Source organism: Neopsephotus bourkii, unplaced genomic scaffold, assembly GCF_033783945.1.
Source record: "Neopsephotus bourkii isolate Nb327-2 ecotype Australia unplaced genomic scaffold, CSIRO-AGI_Nbou_v1 NB_168, whole genome shotgun sequence".
Taxonomy (NCBI): Eukaryota; Metazoa; Chordata; class Aves; order Psittaciformes; family Psittacidae; genus Neopsephotus; species Neopsephotus bourkii.
The window spans coordinates 2,982,682-2,991,232 of NW_026900684.1; positions in this window are offsets into that span (position 1 = coordinate 2,982,682).

Genomic DNA, 8,551 nt, shown 5'->3' on the forward strand with positions numbered 1-8,551 from the left:
TAAACTTCACAAACACCGAAAAGCACTAGCTCTTATTCCCCTTTCTACAAGAAATCAAGTAAAGCAGAATAAAGATAATTAACCTTTGTCCAGCTTTAACTCCAAACTACTGCACAGACTGGGCATTCCACAAACTCACTAGGTAATCGTCTGAATTCACAGGACAAAGGCAACTTTTAAAAGGCTTGATTTTCCCAGTTAAAAAGTAATTCAGGATATCCTATGAAACTGAATGAAGAGAACAAATGACTTAACAGGCATAGGGACTCTGGGGCAGACAATCACTTCAGCAGCTTCTGCTGGATCATATCACAGGCAGCACTTACACAGGTATCTCTAAACACCAATCATAATATAGCAGTGACACACTTTAGCATCTTACATTAATATATAACATGCCACATTTATAAATATATGTTAAATATATATACATATATGCATGCATAAAAATCGTATATATGTATACAACCTATGTACGTTTTTATTTTATATATATATTTAAAAAAATAGTCCCACACTATCAGCTGGTTAATCTGCATTCCACAGTTCCTATTATAAATCCAAGTAATTATTGTGCTATATTGTCGAGATCATTAGCTACCTGGCATGTTAGATCTTAGCCCAATGCCAAGTCCTCCAAGTTAAAATAAAATAAAAAATAAAATAAAATAGCCTCCTTTGAGTTGTCATTTTCCATTACAATCTACCTCTGTGCAAGAACCTTGGCTCTTCCTAAAAAAGAAACCCACTTCTTCCATATGTGATTGCAGACAAAAGTTTGAAACCACAAAATGCAAGAGTTAGAAACAGGAGCCCCAAATGCATTTAAGCATGTCATTACTCTGTCAAATCTTGATTTTGTCAAGGCTTTCACACTGTGTTTTTGCAGTTAGTCTCACAGCTGAAACTAATATCTAAGAATTGACTATTTAAAACACCTGAGAACCAGGAACAGTTGTTATTCATCCAAGACTAAGGCTTGCTATTCATTGAATCTAAATTGCTAAAAAAGATACCATGAAACCCATTTTAAGGTGCCAGCTACTAAAGTTTGACATTTCTTTCAAATACTTTCAAGTTATAGAATCTTTAAACACTGAGTCATCTCTACCCTGGATGGAAAACAATGCTAAGTTTTAGTATCAGAGTTACCAGACTAGTATCACTATTTCAGCCACAGTTCTGAAGCAGACTGATCTCAACCAGAAATACGAACTCTGCAATAGTTTAAACGTGACTACATGAATTTTAAGTACAGCCTTGTAACCACATGTACAATTACACTCCACAAAAACAGAGCTGAAAAAGCCACCTATTGCTCACCCACAATAACATGCATTAGGAGAACTAAGTCAGCCCAGTGGCTGGTATGGATGGAGTCACACAAGCTGGCACTACAACACATCCCTGTAGTTCCACAGGAGTGTGGTTCACATCATGAAGAATAAACAGTTTTTAATACCAGTCTTATTTAGTAATGCAGACTGTGAACTCCATCACATTGGTCACCATCCAGTCCGAAAATTTCAGTGATATAAATCAAGCGGGTTAAAGCTTTTCTGCTCCCCAAAAAACATGTTAAAGGCTTACCTCTCCCTGCCACTTCCCACACAGACACACTTTAGAGACACAAGTATTACTGTGTGTTGAGTTCATATAGAAAAAGAAGGAAAAAATCTATGAGTATCTATTCAGTACAGGTGCTCGATTCAGTATTAGTTATAGCTACTTTTAGACTGTTCCAAAACCTTACAATGCATAGGTAATGACCAAGAACAGTTTATATGCCTATATGAAAGTCACATATCTGCCACAGTGCAAGACTTCACCTTCTGGATCACTCCCTGGTGTGGGGTTTAAGCAGCCACACTGCCTATCACATCACAGGCATAAAGCAAACAAATCAATACTCTCACCGCAGCACAGCTTCAGTCCTGGTGGCAGAACCTCAGGGCCGTGTCTGAAGACCCTACATATCCCCAACAAGAAGCGGATGCTCAGTCCTATGCTTCAATCATACAGTTGAAAAACACGGGGTGCGGGAAGGAGCATGTTTGGGGTTTTTTTGGTTTTGTTTTTTTTTTTTTTTAGTATCTGCACTCTCTCCTTGGCCTTGGAACAATGGTATCAAGTTTAAGCTCAATGTCGTTTTGCAAATGCTGGCTCTCCTGTCCTTGCCAACCTTGCATGGTATAAATAGCAGCAAGCAGAGGAGCAAGATACTTTTTGAAACCCCAAGAGCGTTTAGCGCGCTGAAGGAGCAAAGCAACCCGGGTGCACCAGCGCAAGCTCTATCAGACTGCAAACATTTCACACTCGATGGCAGCACTTAATTAGCCAAAAAGCTCCACCAGCAATGCACAAATCCCCTCTCGTTAAGCACAGAAACACCCGAACGCGCAACTAACGCCCTCCTGAAGTTCTGACTTCTCCGCTGAGGTAAAGGCCCCTCGGCTCGGTCCGCGCTGCCGCCGCACCTGCGCTACCCGCCGGGCCCGTGGCTCGGCCATCCCTAGCCGCAGCGCGGCAGGCGGTTCATCGCCAAAAACAGAAGGGAAAAGAAAGTAGGAGCAGCGCCGAGCGGCGGCGTCCCCGGCGCGCCACCGACCGCGCATCTCCAGACCCACACCCGGGACCCGTTACTCGGCCGGCTCCGCGCCCCACACCGGGGGCGAAGGGGAACACGACGACAGTGATACTGTAAACTACCACAAACAGTCCGTACTTACGCCGGCGCTCACCCGCCGCCCCTTTCTCGCAGCTGCGTTGCGAAGGGCAAGACTGCCCCGCGCCGCCGTGCCTCGCCCGCTGCCGGCCCCACGCACCCCTCCGCCTGCGGGAGGCCCCAGCAGCGTCGCTCCAGCGCCCAGCCCGCGGAGCCCCGTCCCGAACTGGGCCCCTCCGCCGCCTCACGAGCGGCTCCGCGCCCCTTCCCGGCTCGGGCCGTCCCGAGCGAGGCGCTGCCCCCGCGCTCCCGCCGCACCTGCCCCGCGGCGGGCCCCGCGCTTCGCTCTCCTCACCTGGCTCCGGGCCGCGGGGCCGGGCCGCCCCTGGGCGGTGCTTTTGTCGGCGGGGGCTGCCGCCCGCCCGGGGGGGGGCTCGGCCGCGCTGGGGCGGGCTGTGAGGGAGGCGCAGGTAGGCGGGCGGGGGAACTGGGTCAGCGACTAAAAATACCGCGCAGGAGCCAGGAACGGGCTCTGGCCGCGGCGCATGGGGAGGCTGTGTCCCTGCGGGGGATGGCGGCGGTGGCGGTGCGGGGCGAGACCCGGCGGACGCAAGGTGCTTCGCGCAGGTCATGGCAGGCAGCCGGTGACCTTACTCTAGCCGGGCACGGTGCACTCGTTCCAAATCACAACTTACGGCGGCAAAGCCTTCCCTTGTCTTGGTTCTTAAACGGCGTGTGGCTGCACAGGCGGCGCTCGGGGCAAGCAGACCGAGGGCTGCAGTTGCTGGAGGGCTGCGCCGCTGCCTTCTCGCCCCGGGGGCGGGCCTCGGGTAAATCACCAGCCCGGGGAGCAGCAGGTCAGGATGGGCCGCATTCCCCCGTCCGTCCCCGTGCGATCCCTCACGGCCCGGGCCTCTGCAGGGAGACTGGCTGCCCCCACTGCTGCATCCAAAACAGCGTGGAAAACACACATTGTTCTTGCTAAGTCAGCTGAGAGCTGCCGTGGGTCTGAGGTTAGCATCATGGCTCACAGCAGCAGCGAGGCTATGTGCAGGGTACGACAGAACACCTCAGGCAGTTGTGTCTTAATTTTCCTGATGGTCTAAGCTGCGCATGCCAGACTTGTGCTACTCTTTGCATTTGTGCAAAATAGCTTACAAGTGCAAACCACATACAAAGTGTTTGAGTTTAGTGGCAGCTGGCCACAACTTTTAACTCCACCTTTTAGCGCGTTGTGCACAGTATTATTTGCTGCCGCTTTTTGCCTGATGTTTGGGTGGTAGAGCCACCGCTTCTCTCCAGGATCTGTCCTCTCGGGGGGTTCAGTGGGGAAGGTACATCTCATGGCAGTCTCCCTGACCCCATGGAGTAACTGCGCTGAAGTGGTGTCCTCAGCTGGCTGTGCCGCCCCTAGCAGGAGGCAGAGAGGGGAAACCTGTTACTCATCTTTACAAAGCCCACAAAAGTAGGTTTTGCCTGTGCAGCATCCAAGGAGGAGAAGCTTTCATAAGCCAGCAAGGTTGGAGACAACTTACCCAGCGTGTCTGGTGCATGAGGGCACAGCAGCCTTGTGCTGCTGGAGGAGCCTGCATCCAGGACAGATTGGGTGACTCCACAGGAAATGTGTTCTTCACAGCCAGCTAATTTCCTGACCTCCGCCCTCCACTACTATATACAGTTTCTGGCTATTTATATTATGTGATGAATATGATTCAGAATTAAACATGCCAGGAAGACACTGCATCTTTCAACCTAATAATTAAAAAAGGAATATAGCAAGATTGCTTTGTTTCATCACCACATGAAAGAGAACTATTTATTTTACTGTGGTTAGCTTAATAGTAACAAACAAAATATTGTATTCCCATCCATGAAAAGCAATCTTGCCCATCTTTATAGGCTTCAGCCAAAGCGTGCCAGTATTATGCATGGGCTTTCAGTTAGCACATGACTGCACATCTAGTGAGCTGGAGTAGAGCAAGAGTGTTTTAGGCTACAAGGCTGTGAGCATCATGCCAGTCTTTAGCACGGGTCTGTACGGTGCTCCAGACGGTCCTCGGGAGGCAAACCCTTCAGCAGCACAGTTGAAGCACACTGGCATGAGTCCGCAGCTGTGGCTGGACGTGTGGAGTGAGGGACATTGTGAGAGTTTTGTGGTGTCATTAGATTACTGCTCATGTGAAACCAAGTAGTGAGATAGTTTACATAGCCAGCCTTTTATCAAAGTTCACAGGCATGGTTCCAACTGTATGTATCAAGGCTAAGCTCAATTACAATTTAAAAATGCCTCTGTCTTTGTCGCTGTGGGGATGATCTGGAAATCATCAACAGACCGCTAAGGCTGAAAGCTTGTCACGTTGATCTTTATCCCACCAAAGATCACAGCTCATTCAGTGTTCACTGCAACCATTCCACTCAGATGGCTCTTTCGTTTTCCCTGGTTTGTTGTTTTCTAGGGCTTTCATACACCAGTAATCAAGGGAAAAGATCAACTTAAAAAACTGAGACTTGGATTCCTTTGAAATGAGATAATGAGGGAATTCAATGCCAGTTGCACTGGCATTCCTTTAAAATGTTCCCGTCTGGGAAGATGGTATTCAGGTTGATGGTGATAGCTGAAATCATTACGTGGTGGAAAATTTTGTCAAATCTCATGAAGCAGGGTTTAAAAGTGGCCAAACACTCTCCATGCAGGGAAGGAGAAGGAACTAGAGAGAACACTGAGGCCTGTATAATTCACATTGGTTTGCATCGTTTGCATCATTTGCTCTTGGAAGTCCCCTTCCTGGGGTTCTATCCAAAAGCTGTTGGAAGAGAGTTGTTCTGATCAAAACCTCATGACAGCCCTTTCTTCTCTTGCTAAGTAGCCATTAAATGACGTTTGCTTCTCTGCCTCTTTTTTTTTTCTTTCTCCACAGCTCTTCTGGTCCATGCACTTTGAGTTTCATACATGTAAGAGGAAGACTTCAGTATCGTCACTGAGAGTTGAAAAAGGAAGGAAGGAAAAGAAGAGGGAAGAAAGGCAAAACAACTGAGATGAGAAAGAGACCTGGAAGGCAAAGGATTACAAGGGGGAAGTTAACCAAGACCACAAAGAGGAAGAAAGCATGGGAAAGAATTGTAGAGACCAGAAGTAGTGAACATCATAATGGGTGGGAAAGGGAAGAAATGGAGTGGCAGACAGTTTTGTATATATTCTTTCTTTGTTTCTTGTCAATAGGAGTTAGTCAGGAATAGGCTCCACAAATGCCTCTGAAGGAGCTGGAAAGAAAAATTACTCCAAGATGGGTGTATGTCTGTCTTTAATAATAGATATGGTGACAGCAGGTGTAAATAGTCTGAAATAGTACCAGGTAGTGTGAGTATCAGTAACAGTAAAAATGCAGCAGCACAGGATGGCCAAGTCTGTGTCCTGTTGGTATCCAGGGTAATGGATGGTTTTGAATAGATTATTAGGGATCTCAGTTTCTGCTCCTGACTCCTAATCCTTGCTTATGTACTTTAATATTACATGGTAATTGGCTAGAAAAGCAGTCTTGTAACAGGGACTGAAATTCAAATTTCCCCACTCCCAGCTAGGTATTTTAATTGTTGCATTGCACAGTGATGCCTTGCTTTGCTGGCCCAATTAATGTGGATTAGTTTGTTCAGAATTACAGCCTTTCAGCAGGCACAATGAAAGGCATTCCTCCCAGCTAGCCTCCAGACTGGTGACGGAGGGAATTTCCTGGGAAATGCCAGGTAACTCAGAGATTCAGTGCTGTCCTCAGGACTCTCCATGTCTAAGCTCTACCTGTTTAACTGCTGAGAGGACTTCTTCCTCCTGTCATGCTTTTGAAAAACACCCAAGTCTAAGAGCAGACCCTGCTCCAGCATAACTCAATAATTAAATGCTTTAAATGCCAAGAAGGTTGTAGTTGCAGTGTCAGTAACTGGCAACTCAGGTGCTTCTCATGCTGGCTGGTAGAGATTCTGGTCCAAGGTACTGATGCTTGTGGTGTAGTGGAGAGCTGGGACTCATGGCTAGCAAACCAGTGCCAGAACTTGGGGTTGCAGCTCTGAACACTGCAACAGTTTGGCCGGTGGTGGATTTATAGTCTGTGATAGGACTTATCTTGGATGTATTTGGGAAAACACCATGTTGTGGATTTGTTCATGTTACACAGTGGTGTGTGTTCATGGGTGATTCTCTGGCACTGGGAGGCTGACTTCTGTCAGATAAAGTTCTGGTAGGCTGGAGGTTAATGTACTCTGCTGAGATTTTTTTTCTTTTTGAGGTGGCGAGAGGGCCAGTGGAGACATGTAATGAAAGCTGGTAACTGCCTTTAATTTCTTTGACAAGTGGTAAGTACTATTCCCTTTTGTTTGCTTATGCAGACTACACTTAAAGTATTCCATAATATTGCAAACCCTTCTGGAGACCAGTGCCAATTTTGGTTGAAGAAAAATATAGCACCACAGTTGAAAGTATTCATTATCTTCTGAGGCTCAATGACTAATGAATATTCCTTAATTTTTGTTACCACACACTTCACATTCATATGACTTCTTTTGTGCCCAAGGCCTATCTGAATAAAATTGTACACTTGCTGCTTTGACAACATACATATGATGTATGCTACAGAAAATCATTAGTAGTCCTGCTGAAAACGTTGAAAATTTACTTGAATGGTAATTTGGGATCAATCCTGTTATTTTAGTAGTGATTTTACCTGTCATGGCTACAAGTTAAATCATCCTAAAAATCTTTGGTATTTCTCTTTCACAGTTTAGAAAAGAATCAGACAGATTGTGGGTGTCCCTGCAGAAAGTATTGGTGAACAGATCACAGATCTCTGGGCTAAGTTAGTCCTGTAAGTAATTTCTTTTTTCATATGCTTTTCACTCAAACAAAGTTCAGTCCTCTACTTACGAGGTGGGGAGCTAGAAAATACTCTTAACGCTTTAACTATTAAACTGTAGTTCACTTGATTCCCTAATGTAATAAAACTCCTGCTTTCATGGGCCATTATCTGTCAGATAAACCCTTACATTGTATGTGTTATTAAATATTTATTGTTTATTCTTTCCATTATTCTTAAACGCACATTAAAGAATTGTCTCATGGTTTCTATTAACAATTCATAAGGACAACTCTGTTTAGTAATTTTTGGATGTATTTTCTTATGCCAAAAAAAGTAATAAGGAAAACATTAAGTTTTCTCTTCCATGGAGTTAAGATATCACTTTAAACATTTTATTTCCATCACTATTTGGAGAAATCTAGATGGAGTTTTTTATTTTCCTGATATTAGTGATTGAGAATATGCATATTGTTCTTCTAGGCTATTGAATTTTCTATTTTTTCTAGTTAGAAAAAAAAAACCCTGGCTGATTTTTCCCACTTACTTCTTCGGTGTCATTTCAATGACCTTACACAGCCATACGCAGAATGACAGCTTCACTGTTCTGTACCTACTGTTGTTACCCCTTGGTATTTTCCATATATGCAGTTTCCTAAGCATGATTTTGTAAACAGATTCATGCAAAAATACTAAATATGGTTATTTGTCTGTTCTGAGTGGGAAAAAAAAAAAGGAGATTGTATAGTGAACATGATGGTCCAGCAGAGCTATCTTTAAAACAGTATTTTCATTCCAAGTGGCTATAATTGAGAATATGTTTTGTGAAGGCAATGGGGAAGGGATAGTACAGCAAAGGAGATGGCTAAACCTTGAAAAAGTACACTGGCTAGGAGGATGGCTGCTAGGGAAGGTTAAATCACAGATCATGCGAAGAAGACGTTTGAGAGATTCACATATTGCCACAATGTGAAGATTTCCAGCCAAAACTGCCCACTTCCTAAGAGAATGATAGTGGTGTTTTTTGTAGATGTCAAGAAATGAC